Source organism: Piliocolobus tephrosceles, chromosome 3, assembly GCF_002776525.5.
Source record: "Piliocolobus tephrosceles isolate RC106 chromosome 3, ASM277652v3, whole genome shotgun sequence".
NCBI classification, from domain to species: Eukaryota; Metazoa; Chordata; class Mammalia; order Primates; family Cercopithecidae; genus Piliocolobus; species Piliocolobus tephrosceles.
The window spans coordinates 46,078,513-46,093,841 of record NC_045436.1 but is presented as its reverse complement, the minus strand read 5'-3'; the positions used below and the strand labels follow the sequence as shown (position 1 = coordinate 46,093,841).

Below are 15,329 nucleotides of genomic sequence, written 5' to 3'. Positions count from 1 at the left end.
ACCTCCCAAAGTGCTGGGATTACAGGTGTGAGCCTACATTCCAAAGTGCTGGGATCACAGGTGTGAGCCTACATTCCAAAATGCTGGGATCACAGGTGTGAGCCTACACCACACCTGGCCTACATTTTAATTTTTTCATAAAGTTGAGAGAAGCAAATCCTAAGCATAGAGTACAGGTTGAGCATCCCTAATCAAAAAATCGAAAATCAGAAATGCTCCAAAATTTGAATGCTCAAAGGAAATGCTTATTGGGGCATTTCTGATTTTTGGATTAGGGATGCTGAACTGATAAGTATAATGCAAGTATTCTAAAGTCTGGAAAATGCTAAAAACACTGCTGGATCCAAGCATTTCAGATGATTGCTCAATCTGCCCTTTGAGTATTTAATATATGCTGATTGTTTAAACTGATCTGGATTTAATTACATAAATGATCTTTGGCTTACTGCCTTTCTTAAAAATTTCAATTTTAAAAAGCATTATAAAACACCCCTGTAGTTTTTCAGAAAAATTTGAGTGAAAAATAAATTTCATCTTGTTCTATCCTTTTTTTTTTTTTTTTTTTGAGACGGAGTCTTGCTCTGTCTCCCGGGCTGGAGTGCAGTAGCCAGATCTCAGCTCATTGCAAGCTCCGCCTCACAGGTTTACGCCATTCTCCTGCCTCAGCCTCCCGTGTAGCTGGGACTACAGGTGCCCGCCACCTCGCCCAGGTAGTTGTTTTTTTGTATTTTTTAGTAGAGACGGGGTTTCACCGTGTTAGCCAGGATGGTCTGGATCGCCTGACCTCGTGATCTGCCCGTCTTGGCCGCCTCCCAAAGTGCTGGGATTACAGGCTTGAGCCACCGCGCCCGGCCTATCCCTTTTAATCTAAAAACAAATCTTTTTGAAAGAATGTGCTACTATATTTCAAGCCAGTTGTTTTGGAGTAGAACATTGCTAAAAAAAAACAGGTACTAAAGAGGGTAATTTAAACAAAGTAGATTAATGACACAAGGATTGATGAACTCATAAATCCTAATGAATGGAATGCTAGAAGACAGGTATTAACAGAGTAGAAACTTTGAGGTACATAGCTGTTACCAAAATATATCCTTACTTGTTGGAATCTGACATGAAGATCAAAGGTGATGGCATCCCACAGATGACAGATAATGGGCAAAATATATTATTGGTGTGGAGCAGTGCTGCCGAATTAACTTCCCTGTGTACATCCCCGAATCGTTTTGGATCTGTTAAAGGTTTTTATTAGAATGATTAAATAGGCTTTTGCAGGATTAACTTCACAGTAGTTACCAGAAAAGGCTATGCTACAAGAATGAAAATTGAAGAACAAAGACCGAAATGATGTGATTCTAAATGAAAAAAATAAAGAAGTGGAATAGTTTCTCTATAGGCATATAGGAGGCAAAGCATTGTTTCAGAAGTGGACTGGCACCTCACCTGAGATACTCAAGACTGGCAGCATGGGTCTTCATTCTTTGTTATCACTGAGGTTCCCTTGTGTCCTGAGAGATTCCCTAGCTCTAATGACAGATTTTTAGGGGGGGGTGGGGGTGGGTAATGAGGCTATGAGAAGATGGAGGATCTAGGTGCTTGCCTCTAATTCTACAGCATAAAGGTGTGTGGCTCTTATCTCTAGGACACCAATATTTAATGTTGCATATCATGTATCTCCAGTACAAGAAGGAAGTTTATCAGAATTTAGTTAATGTTGGAAACTTTGTAATACAAACAATGTAAACACTACATTGACAAAAATATTAATAATTATGCATATAGTTTGCTTACTATAGAAATTTTTGTTTTTGATGTTGGATACAACCCAAAGGAGTTTTGATGTATATAGACGGTGAATCAGTTGGGAAAAGAAATAGAGATAAGTAGAGATTATTTCAGTTCATTAAACTTTTGAAGTCCTAATTTAGTTCATGTGATTATTTGTAAATTTTTCTTTATTAGTCTTCCTCACTCATTGAAGAACCCAGGATTCAAATACAATACTTAATGGAAACACTCTTTCATCCCTAACTAAATCCTGGCCTGCAAGCAGAATTCACTGTGAAATCTGAGATGAAACCCCAGGGCTATTATGCTGGTCAGTGGAAGGTTGGTTCACCCCTCGAGAGGTGACATTAGAGTGGTCTGCAGACATCACTGGAGTGGACAAAGATGCCTGGGTGGTTGGGGAAAACACAGATCATAGACAACAGCAGCCTCTTTCTGGAGCTCAGTTGCAATAAACACCATGGTTACTCATCAGACACACTGGAAGTTCTAGTTCTTCCCATGTTTCAAAACTCTAGAGAATTCTAGCATGGACTAAGCACTGCTTCTGTAGACCATAGGTATTTCTCCATGGCTGTTTGAATTTTGGGGAAAGCTTCTGTGTGTCATGCAGACCAGTGACTTTTGACTCTTGTCACCCAGGTTGGAGTGCAATGGTGCGATCTAGGCTCACCGCAACCTCTGCAACCTCCGACACCCAGGTTCAAGCAATTCTGGCTCAGCCTTCTGGATAGCTGGGACTACAGGCACGCACCACCACACCTGGCTAATTATTGTATTTTTAGTAGAGACAGGTTTTCACTATGTTGGCCAGGCTGGTCTCGAACTCCTGGCCTCAAATGATCTGCCCGCCTCGACCTCCCAAATGTTGAGATTACAGGTGTGAGCCACTGCGTCTGGCCTGATGCAGAGTGATAATTTCTTGAGTGAGGCAGTGCTGTTGTCTAGAAGCAAGGCTTAGCTAGGTGAGACAGTACTAGCTGCCTTCAGAAATGGATCTCTGCCCTGAAGTTTCTTTTGCCCTCCACCAGCCTGCTTTCCTTGATGCGCGTGCTGGCTGGGTGTAGGGATCCGGAGTGGAGGGGAAAAGATGCGGATACTGGCTGGGTGTACGGATCTTGAGTGGAGGGAAAAAGATGCGGATGCTGGCTGGGTGTAGGGATCTTGAGTGGAGGGAAAAAGAATATAGATGATACAGATTTACTGTGCAAAGGCGGAGTTCTTACCGGCTCTTCCTCACAAACAGGCTGGTGATTAGCTGACTTTCAGACTCCTTTCTACGACGGTGGCAAGGGGCCATCTGGTCATCCTAGCTTTGCAAGGAATTTTTTTTTTTTTTTCATTTTGTATTCCCTTTAATCCCAGTAGACGGATAGGTTTGCTTTCTTAGTATGCTTTCCAGTTGTAGAAAGGTCTTTTCTCTGGTTACTGGCTTTCCCCCAGGCCCCTATTTTTTGTGCTCCTCCTCTTCCCCAGCCACCTCTTTCCCTGGGAGCAAACTTGAGAAAATTAATTGCACAGGTCTTGCAGAATACTCCTACCAATCTAAGTGCTGCAGATGCCACAGTGCTTTCTTCTCACCCATAATAGTCATAAGTTAGAGGGAGCTCCTTCAAGAGCACGCTGAGTTTAGTTTCTTCATAGCAGGAATTAATCTTAAAAAAAATTATCATTGGGCTCCTTATTGTACCTGGACAGTACTGGGACTGGGTGCTAGATAAGAGAATTAATAGTTAAAGTAGTTACAGTGAAACCACAGGCACCTGTAGAGGTCTCCCCAGGCTCACCTTGAAGCTCTGATTGGCGGCTGCAGACAGATGGCGGTGTTATGAACAAAGGTGAGCTGCAGCTCCCACTGCAGGTCAAACGCTGCCAGCTACCAGCTGCAGCTGGGAGTGAAAGACAAGAATACAGAGGCGCAGGCAGTCACTTAGGACGGGGCCGGGTTTAACACCTGAACAGTGGTGCTAGAAGGTCAGAGTCCTCTAGGTACATGTCGGAAACATCCTTGATTGTCTAGCACCAAGACTTGTAAACACAGGGGGACAAATCATCCCTTTGGGTATTTGTAATTGTTCCTCAGTTCAAATCTCTTGGTTTTTAAAAAATACTTTTCCTCGGCGCCACCGGTGCATCACGTCGCGCGCGACCAGTCCGCAGAGCTCCTCCCGCGCTGCTCTTAGCCCGGAAGATGGCGGCCCAGCCGAGGAGCGGAAAGCATGGTCTAGGGGGCGGCGGAGGCCTGATAGGCGCTCTGGCCACTGTTGTGGGGCTACGTGCTGGCGCTGCAGGGCGGGATGCTGTGCCCCCGAGAGAGGCCGTCGCAGGAGCGCAAGAAGCTGGATGGCCCCTGGAGGAGCTCCTGCGCCGACTTCTTCGACAACCAGTGCCGTGGCTTCTAGGAGCAGTGGTATCTGCGTCTGCTGCAAGAGTCGGACCCCATCCTGGACATGCCGGTTCCCTCAAGCTTCAACGACATTGGCCAGGACTGGTGGCTGCGGCATTTTGTAGGCTAGATGTGGTACGAACGGGAAGTGACCCTGCCGGAGCAATGGACCCAGGACCTGCACACAAGAGTGGTGCTGAGGATTGGCAGTGCCCACTCCTATGCCATTGTGTAGGTGAATGGGGTCGACGCGCATGAGGGGTCTACCTCTCCTTCGACACCGACATCAGCAGCTTGTTCCAGGTGGGGCCCCTGCCCTCCCACCTCCGCATCACTATCACCATCAACAACATGCTCACCCCCTCCACCCTGCTACCAGGGACCATTCTCGACATGGCCGACACCTCCACGTGAGTACCATCCTGCCTCCACCGCATGCGCCCACCTTCCTGCCCCACCCCATGGGGCATCACTTTAGGGTGATGTAAGAACATATCAGTGACTTACAAATTTTGTAAGTAATTAAGAAAGTTTCAGTGAGAAGTATGGAGCTGAATATTTACATGAACCCTTCAAAAAGTGATAGTTAATGGAATAAATGAAAATAACCAGGAGAGTCTTCTTGTTGAAAGAAGACAAAATAGTCAAGGAAGTGATAGAGGATACAAAAGAAAGATGAAAACTTACATTCATTTAATGTCTAACATATGCCAAAGACAATATTATTATTTAGTTTTTATAACCACAACATTTGGTGGATATGATGACTTCCATTATATAGGTTAGGAAAGTAAAGCTTAGAGGTTTGTGAACCCACTAGTTTGAAGTTGTGTAGTGAATAGGTGGCTGAGTGAGAATACAGAACTGGAACAGATTTGCTTGATCCAGAATTATTTTATTGTCCATGCATTTTCTTCTACATTGTACTGCCTGTAAAGTGGCAGTCAGTTATGGGAGGAGACCCAGAATGTCACAGGTTTTGAAAGCTGTTGTGGAAAATTTGGAAAGAGGCACTGGTTTTAACAACTGATACAGGTGAGTGAAGAATGACTTTGGAGAGAACAGTTTTCTTCAATGGCATGGTAGTGTTTAAAACAGAATTTGATGGTAAAAAAATGTAGAACCAGTGTGTGTAGACTCATTGATGGAAAAGTTTATTTGCAAAATATCAGAGGAAAATTGTAATATAGATTTGTCCATTCAAACCCCCCGCCTCCCCCCACAAAGTCCAGATTCTTACTACATTCTTTGATGTAGCCAATATACAGCAGTTGAGTTCAATTTTGGTCCCTGTTTATGTGTATGCTAAAGAAAAATAACAATCCTAAGTATATGCCACTTAAACAAGAGGATGTGATTATACTATGAAACACTTTTGACCATAGGAATATAGCAGTGCTAAGGCAAGATAGGTCTTAACTCTTGCTGTCATTTGCTGCCATTGTTTGCCAAAGGTCTAGCACCCATCTTCAGAGGAAAGTCAAGAAATTAGTGCTCAGATGGTGGGATGAATTCCTGAATTACTGTTGGCTCTAGTAGTTTCTTCAGATCAATTTTATAGTTTCTTTAGAACTAGAAAATTAGTTCTCAGAATGGCACTTGGCCACCCAATGTGTATAATGCAATTACCCAACCAGCTGCTTGAAAGCAAGGGGCAACAGAGAAGTCAGCTACTGGCTGACCTCAGGCAACAGGAATTTTGATGATACTCCTTGGTCAAATCCTTCATTTAACATACATTTATATAGAACCTTTCTGTGTCAGGCACCATTCTAGGTACCATAGATACAACAATAAAGAGAACTGACAAAACTTCAGCCTTCATGGAGTTTATATGCTAACACATATGCATAAACAAACACATATAAAAATCCAGAAAGTCATTACTGCTGTGAAGACAAACAACACAGAGTAAGCAGATACTGATATTGCCTTAGGGTGGTCAGCAAAATTGTTTCCAGGGAAGTGACATTTGGATGAAAAACCGAATAATGTAAGAGAGTTAACCTCAAATATCTGTGTGAAGATCTTTAGGAGGAGTGGGGGAACAGCAAGTGCAAAAGCCCTGTGATGGGAAAGTGCTCGTTATGTTTGAAGAACAGCAGTAAGACACCATGACTGGAGTGTAGTGGGGGAGGGAGAGAGAGGTGGGAAATAATATTGGAGACTTAGTGAGGGCCACATCATGTGAATAGAGCTTTTGCAATCCTGTAGACAGGAAATATGTTTTGATTTTTCCCTAAGTCCACAAAATAGTTTGTGATAGAAAGCCATCGAAAGATTGAAAACAGGGGAGTATTATTTGTAACCTCAGTTGCTGTTCCATGCAGGCATAGGAAAGAATAATGCTTCCTTGCTCCATATCTATTGCTGAAACAGTTCTCCATGATCTCTTTAGTCTGAGGACAAATGCCATTTTTTCTGGTTATAAGACAGAGGGGATATGCCATCCTAGGCATTGAGATTGGGAAATATCAAGCATGTATGTGACTGCCAAGTATTAAAACCCATTTTCTGATGACCACTAGGATTCCAGGTATCAAGCCCATAAAGTGAGCTTTTTCTGAGAAGAATGAAAGATGGCAGGCAGAAATGATTGAGCTAGTAAAGAGGACTGAGGCTTATTGTTAAAGTCTGGGACCCAAAAATGTCAGGTTTCAAAGTGATCAATTTGGAAAATAAAGAGATTTGGACCCTCCTCTGAAACCAGGGAGTAGGGAATATGTAGAGTCAGAATGTAACTGAAAATTCTGGAGAAACTGTGGAAGCAGCATTTTGTAGGAGGGTGGGGGAAACAACACCCTCAACTAGTATTCCTACCTTCTGGTAAATCTATAACTTTACCTCTGCTAGTCAATAAAACTTTTTCATGTGTTGGTACATTTAAAGAAATGCTTTTCCTCTTTCTATTACTTAAATTTCACATTACAGCTTGATGTTGGCACCCAATGATAGCATGTACGGGCACATTTTTCTACTGTGTGGTTAACTCTGCTTGGTATCTGACTTGTTACAGATCTTCTTGCTGGATACATATCTTTAGGAACAGAATTAATCTTTTTTCCATTTTAGAGGCCAGAAAACCCACGAAGAAAGGTAGTAAGAAATTTGAATCCTGTTTATATTATACATTATTGAAGGTAATCTTCAAGGCAGCCTCTCCCTTCACAAGTCCAGAGGTCTAGGAGGAAAGATGATTTTGGGAACCAAGCCTCGGGCCCCTCATTACCCTGTACAGAGTCAGGACACTGTTCCCCGAATCCTAGTTGCTTTGGCTCCAGCCTCAGCTCAAAGGGCCCCAGATACTGCTTGGGCAACTGCTCTGGAGGGCACAAACCATAGGCCTTGTAGGCTTCCACATGGTGTTAGTTCTGCAGGTGGGCAGAAGGCAAGAGTGGTGGAGCCTTGGCAACTTTCCTCTAGATTGCAGAGGATATAGTGGAAAGACTGGGTGCCCAGGAAAAAGCCTGCTGCAGGAGTCGAGGCCCTGTAGAAAGACTCGATAGGGCAGTGCTGAGGTGAAATATGGGGTTGAAGCCCCCCATGGAGAGTCCTCACCGAGGCACTGACTAGTGGAGCTGTAGGAACAGGCCACTACCTTCCAGATCCCAGAATGGAAGAGCCAGCTATACCTTCAGACTTGAAAAGCCACAGGCATTCGACTCCAACCCATGAAGGCAGCCATGTGAGCTGCACCCAGCAGGGTCATAGGGGTGGGGCTACCCAAGACCTTGGGAGCACACCCCTCGCACCAGTGTGGCCTGGATGTGGGACATGGAGTCAAGGGAGATTATTTTGGAGCTTTAAGATTTAATGTCTGCTCTACTGGGTTGCAGATTTCTGTGGGGCCTGTTGCCCCTTATTTTTGGCCTATTTCTCCATTTTGGAATGGAAATATTTATCAATCTTTATTTCATCATCGTATCTTGGAAGAACATAACTTTTTTTTTTATTTTTCAAGGTAATATTCTCAATATTATTTATTATTTATTGATAGCACATGACTTCAAGAGAGGTAACACATTTAAGTTTAAAAAATGATTTGCTTATAAGTAAAAAATAGAATGTAACATACAGAATAAAAATCTATATAGAGAAAATCATACACAGTAAAGATAACTGAATTAATTTAAAAAGGCACATAATAACAAGTACTTTTTAAAAGAATGTTTATGCTTTTGGTTAAATATTATAGTGAATGTATTTTTATTACTTTTCCAGAATTATGAATAAATAATACCCCATCATATTTATCATTTTCTAAAATTATGTTTTATATTCTGGAATAATTTTTATGTCAGGCAATTCTGTCTTTCTATACCTGTCTTTGTATACCTTGCTATACAATTCTGTCTTTCTACAAATTTAATCTTTCATATTAGATGAAAGTAAGTCCAAGTAAGATAGATATTTGATATTTACGTAGTTAATTACTGAAGATAACCCATATTCTTCCAGGCTGTATTTCACTTTGTCCCTTGCGTTTTCACCTAAATATTGAGGGAAGAAAATTACTTTTTGGCAGATAACCGTTTTCCTCCAGGTTTTTAATCTAAAGGTGGTTATATGCTAAAGACAATATGATATTAAGAAAGCAGAATGTGTCATATTCTTACTCAAATGCTAAACCTTTTCTTAATGGAATGAAAATATGTAAACTAAATATATAGTTTCTGAGACCTGAAGATTATAACTTTTTAAATGTATTTCAGTCTAAAAGGTTAGGATCCCATGTATAAACATGGCAGTGCATAAGACACAACTGAGAGGCGGACTGCTGTACTATACAGAATTGTTAGCAGTTCTTGTGGCTGGTGTATGCTTCAGAAAAAGATCAGTAAGTTACCACACTTTTCTTGTAAAATTGTATATAAATTAACCTGATAATCTTTTTATACCAAATCGTGGTTACTAAATATTGCTATTCTGTAAAAGTACCTAAGAATCATTATTTTCAACACTATCACCCTAGAAACAGTAAGAGAAACCTGAAAGTGGTAGGAGAGAATGAAAGGCCTTATTAGTCATCAAAATTATAAGTGTTCTTGTATGTTGTTAATATGGACATTGTAATTATAATTCAGTATTTTCTTTGGGTCCCTGACTCATTGTTCTTCACTCACTCTTACTAGGACCTCTGGAAGATATAATTTATCCTATTTAAGTGAGCAGGATTCCCCCCTAGACATACTTTATAAGCATTTTCTCATTAGAAAACTAGATGTGCTATAACAGTAGTTTGATTTGCTCTTTACAATATCAACAGATACTACTTGTTTTTGTTTGTTTGTTTGTTTTTTGTTTTTGTAGAGACAGGGTTTCATCATGTTGATCAGGCTGGCTTTGAACTCCTGACCTCGTGATCCGCCCACCTTGGCCTCCCACAGTGCTGGGATTACAGGTGTGAGTCACCATGCTCAGCTCGTTTTTGTTTTTTATTTCAATAGTTTTGGAGGAACAGGTGCTGGTTGGTTGGATGAAAAAGTTCTTTAGTGATGATTTCTGAGATTTTTGTGCACCTGTCACCCAAGCAGTATACACTGTACCCGAGGTGTACTCTTTTATCCCTCACCCCTCTTCCCACCCTTCCCCCAAGTCCACAGAGTCCATTATGTCACTTTTATATATGCCTTTGCATCCTCATAGCTTAGCTCTCATTTATAAGTGAGAACATATGATGTTTGATTTTCCATTCCTGAGTTACTTCACTTAGAATTATGGTCTCCAATTCTATCCAGGTTGCTGTGAATGCTATTATTTCATTCTTTTTTAGGGCTGAGTAGTATTCCATGGTATCTATATACCACATTTTCTTTATCCACTCATTGGTTGATGGGCATTTAGGCAAGTTCCATATTTTTGCAATTGTGAATTGTGCTGCTATAAACATGCATGTTCAAGTGTCTTTTTCATATAATGATTTCTTTTCCTCTAAGTAGACACCCAAGACTGGGATTGCTGAATCAAACAGTAGTTCTACTTTTCACCACATCCACACCAACATCTGTTATGTTTTGATTTTTTAATTATGACCAGTCTTGTGGAAGTAAGGTGGTATCACATTGTGGTTTTGATTTGCATTTGCCTGATCATTAGTGATGTTCAGCATTTTTTCCCATGTTGGCCATTTGTATATCTTCTTTTGAGAATTGTCTATTCATGTCCTTAGTCCACTTTTTGATAGGAGTATTTTTTTCCCCCCTTGGGGCTGTTTACTCTGCTATTTCTTTTGCTGTGCAGAAGTTTTTTAGTTTAATTAGGTCCTACCTATTTATTTTTCTATTTGTTGCATTTGCTTTTGGGTTTTTGGCTTAAGCCAATGTCTAGAAGAGTTTTTTTGATGTTATTTTCTAGAATTTTTATGATTTCAGGTCTTAGATTTAAGTTCTTTTCCTGTTTGTTTTTTTTTCTTGAGACAGAGTCTTGCTCTGTCACCCAGGTTGGAGTGCAGTGGCACGATCTCAGCTCACTGCAAGCTCCACCTCCCAGGTTCATGCTATTCTCCTACCTCAGCCTCCCTAGTAGCTGGGACTATAGGCGCCTGCCACCACGCGCAGCTAATTTTTTGTATTTTTTTAGTAGAGATGGGGTTTCACCGTGTTAGCCAGGATGGTCTCAATCTCCTGACCTCATGATCCGCCTGCCTCAGCCTCCCAAAGTGCTGAGATTACAGGCATGAGCCACCACACCCAGCTAGATTTAAGTTCTTGATGAATCTTGAGTTAATTTTTGCATAAGGTGAGAGATAAGGATCCAGTTTTATTCTCCTACTTGTGGCTTGTCAATTATCCTAGCACCATTTGTTGAATAGGGTGTCCTTTCCCCACTTTGTTTTTGTTTGCTTTGTTGAAAATCAGTTGGCTGTAAGTATTTGACTTTATTTCTGGGTTCTCTATTCTGCTCCATTGATCTACAAGCCTATTTTTATACCACTACCATGCCGTTTTGGTAACTATAGCCTTGTACTATAGTTTGAAATCAGGTAATGTGATACGTCCAGATCTGTTCTTTTTGCTTAGTCTTGCTTTGGCTATGTGGGCTCTTTTTTGGTTCCATATGAATTTTAGGATTGTTTTTTCTAGTTCTGTGAAGAATGATGATGGTATTTCTATGGGAACTGCATTGAATTTGTAAGTTGCTTTTGGCAGTATGGTCATTTTCACAACGTTGATTCTTCAAATCCATGAGCATGGAATGTGTTTCTATTTGTTTGTATCATCTACAATTTCTTTTAGCAGTGTTTTGTAGTTTTCCTTGTAGAGATCTTTCATCTCCTTGGTAGGTATATTCCTAAGTATTTTATTTTTTTGTGGCTGTTGTAAAGGGGGTTGAGTTCTTGATTTGATTCTCAGCTTGGTCATTGTTGGTGTATAATAGCAGTGGTACTGATTTGTGTATATTGATTTTCTATCCTGAAATTTTACTGAATTCATTGATCAGATCTAGGAGGTTTTTGCTTGAGTCTCTAGGGTTTTTTAGGTATATGATCATATCATTGGTGAACGGTGACAGCTTGACTTCCTCTTTACCAATTTGGATGCCCTTTATTTATTTTTCTTGTCTGATTCCTCTGGCTAGACTTACAGTACTATGTTGAATAGAAATGGAATAGAAATGGTGCAAGTAGTCATCTTTGTCTCGTTCCAGTTCTCAGATGGAATGATTTCAACTTTTCCCCATTCAGTATAATGTTGGCTGTGGGTTTATAATAGATGGCTTTTATTACCTTGAGATATGTCCCTTTCATACCAATTTTGTGGAGGGTTTTGATCATAAAGGGATGCTGGGTTTTGTCAAATGCTTTTTCTGCATCTGTTGAGATGATCACACTATTTTTGTTTTTAATTCTCATAACTTGTTTTTGATCTTACAGGCTTATAGATGGAAGGAACTTTCCTTGAGTCTCAGATGGACTTTTTAAATTTTTTATTATTATTATTTTTTGAGAAAGGGTCTCACTTGGTCTCCCAGGCTGGAATGCAGTGGCACGATCTCAGCTCATTGAAGCTTCTGCCTCCCGGTTTCAAGTGATTTTCTTGCCTCAGCCTCCCAAGTAGCTGGAATTACAGGTGTATGCCACCATACCTCACTAATTTTTATATTTTTAGTAGAGACAGATTTCACCATGTTGCCCAGGCTGGTCTCGAACTCCTGACCTCAAGTGATCTGCCCACCTTGGCCTCTCAAAGTGCCGGAAATACAGGTGTGAGCCACCATGCTCAGCCTCAGATTGGACTTTTGAGCTGATGCTTGGAGTGAGTTAAAATTTTGGGGTACTATTGGGAAAGGATGATTCTTTTTTGCAGTGTGAGAAAGTCATTAGATTTGGGAGGGAAGGGGTAGAATGATATAGTTTGGATATTTGTTCCCTCCAAATCTCATGTTTAAATTTGGTCCCCAGTGCTGAAGGCAGGGTTTGGTTGAAGGTGTCTGGGTTATGGGGTGGATACTTCAAGAATGGCTTGGTGCATTTTTTACAGAATCAATGAGTTCTTGTTCTGTTTTTCCACAGGAGAGCTCGTTGTTTAAAAGAGTGTGGCACCTCCATCCCCTTTGTTCCTTTCTTGCCATGTGACACACCAGCTCCCCTTCACCTTCTGCCATGATTGAAAGCTTCCTGAGGCTTCACCAGAAACAGATGCTGGTACTATGCTTCCTGTACAGCCTGCAGAATTGTGAGCCAAATAAACTTTTCTTTATAAATTACCCAGCTTCGGGTATTCCTTTAGAGCAACACAAATGGACTAAGACAGCAATTTTCAAAGCTTTCTACATTTGGCTGTATGTCTGTTTTCTCTTCTACAGCTATCTAACCTGCTTCTTATTTGCCCCAAAGGAGGATACAGAGAAACTTTGGGCTCATGTTAATGCTCATAGGTACATGTCAGTAGTGATACTTCTGGATCAGGTGAGGCTGTCCATTTGACTTTTACACTTGAACCCATCAGAAAGCTTTACTACTGTGTTAGTCCATTCTCATGCTGCTAATGAAGACATACCTGAGACTGGGTAATTAATGAAGGAAGGAATTTAATGGACTCACGGTTCCACATGTCTGGGAAGGCCTAACAATCATGGCAGAAGGCGAAAGAGGAGCAAATTCATGTCTTACATGGCAACAGGCAAGAGAACTTGTACAAGGGAACTCTCATTTATAAACCCACCAGATCTTGTAAGACTTATTCGCTACCATGAGAATAGTTGGGGGAAACTGCCCCCATGATTTAATTATCTCCACCTGGCCCCGTCCTTGACACATGAGGATTATTACAATTCATGATGAGATGTGGGTGGGGACACAGCCAAACTGTATCATTCTACTCATGGCCCCTCCCAGATCTCATGTCCTCACATTTCAAAACCAATCATGCCTTACCAACAATCCCCCAAAATCTTAACTCACTTCAGCATTAACTCAAAAGTCCACAGTCCAAAGTAATCACCCTTGACACATGGGGATTACTACAATTCAAAGTGAGATTTGAGTGGGAACATAACCAATCCATAGCAACTACCAACGTTAAATCACTTTTAAAAAGGTGCCAAGAAATCTGATACTTTGCTTTACATTTAAAAGAAGAGGATAAGAAGTCTAAAAAGGCCTTAGGAAAAATCTTTCAAATCACCCTCCATTAGGTGGAGTAAGCACTGGGCTAGCTAGCAGTCAGGAGAATAGAGTCATAGTCTCAGCCCTATCACAGCCAATGTGATGCTTGACACATGAGGATTATTACAATTCATGATGAGATGTGGGTGGAGACACAGCTGACATGGAACAGGAGCTCATCTTTTTTTTTTTTTTTTTTTTTTTTTTTTGAGATAGGGTCTCATCGAGGCTGGCTGGAGTACAATGACACAATCATAGCTCACTGCAGTCTTGAACTCCCAGGCTCAAGAGATGCTCTTGCCTTAGCCTCCCAAGTAGCCAGGACTACAGGTGTACAACACCACACTCAGCTAATTTTTACTTTTTTTTGTAGAGATAGGGTCTTGGTTTGTAGCCCTGGCTGTTATTGAACTCCTGGCTTCAAGCTATCCTTCTCCCTTGGCCTCCCAAGGTGCTGGGATTACAAGTGTGAGTCACAACACTCAGCTAGGGGCTCATCATTTTAAAGCACTTTTGCTTGTACATTTCAGTTGAATCAACTCAAGCCTCTGTTTCCTCAGGTTCCATGATTCTTTGTATCATTCTATACTTACCAGCTATGAGTATAAGCACATCAACAAATCACAGGTACTTCAATTCACGCTTTTATGGCAAGATGTGGAAGAAATGTAAAATTAGGAGTCAGGTGACGTGCGCTCAAATCTTAGCTCCACCCCTTGATACCTGAATGACTCAGGAGTATTTTTGTTTCTATTATGGGGTATTACTAAACACCTCATATTGGACAAAGGATGATTAAATGAGAAAAGGATATGAAGGCGTCTTGTAAATTCCAAGTAAGGAAACTGTTGAAAGTGAATATGATGGTATCTAAAGCTCCATTTGAAATTTCAGATGTGGAGCTGCCTCTTCAATTGCTTGATTTATCTGGAGTTCATTCACATTTACACTCACATTTAGGATTGCTCTAAGCCTTTAATGGATTATTCTGTCCCCAGTTAATAAGTATGGATTGCTGCTCTGCTCCAGCTGTCCCCCACCATCCATCCCCATCAGTCCTCCTGTCAGAAGCATACCTGGCCATCAGTGCCAAAGGAGCCACTGGAGCACACTCAGTCAGCAGTTTGGGCATGTTATAATATCTGCTGAATTCACAGGGGCAGGCCTCCAGGTTGAGGTTCTAGTGAAAGCAAAGGGTGCCATCAGGTCTCAGGAAGGTACTGCATTGTTGTGGGGGGCTCTGCCTGGGCACTTCCAGGTGCTTGGCATGCTTTGTGGTGAAGCCATCCTTGGTGTGGAGCTTGCTGTCACCAGAAGATTGAAGTACTGGGTTTGCCCACATGGGAGGAATCTCAAGTATACTTAGTGTTTGCCCAAGAGAAGGAAGCTCAGGTATATTTAGTGTCTACCATGGCCTGCCATCAGGGCTGAGAGGGAGCTCAAAATTGGCAAGAGGCCATGCGGACATGACAGGCAGCATTCTGGGAACCCAGGGAGACAGGCTGCCTACGGCAGAGCTTGGGGATGGGGTGACTGGGTCCTACTTGTATC

At 41.5% G+C, this 15,329-nt stretch overlaps 1 pseudogene; it reads left to right on the top strand.

Annotated features, from left to right (window-relative positions):
- The first annotated feature begins 1,111 nt into the window (after positions 1–1,111).
- LOC111551940 lies at positions 1,112–14,917 on the top strand (annotated as a pseudogene).
- The last annotated feature ends 412 nt before the right edge of the window (positions 14,918–15,329 follow it).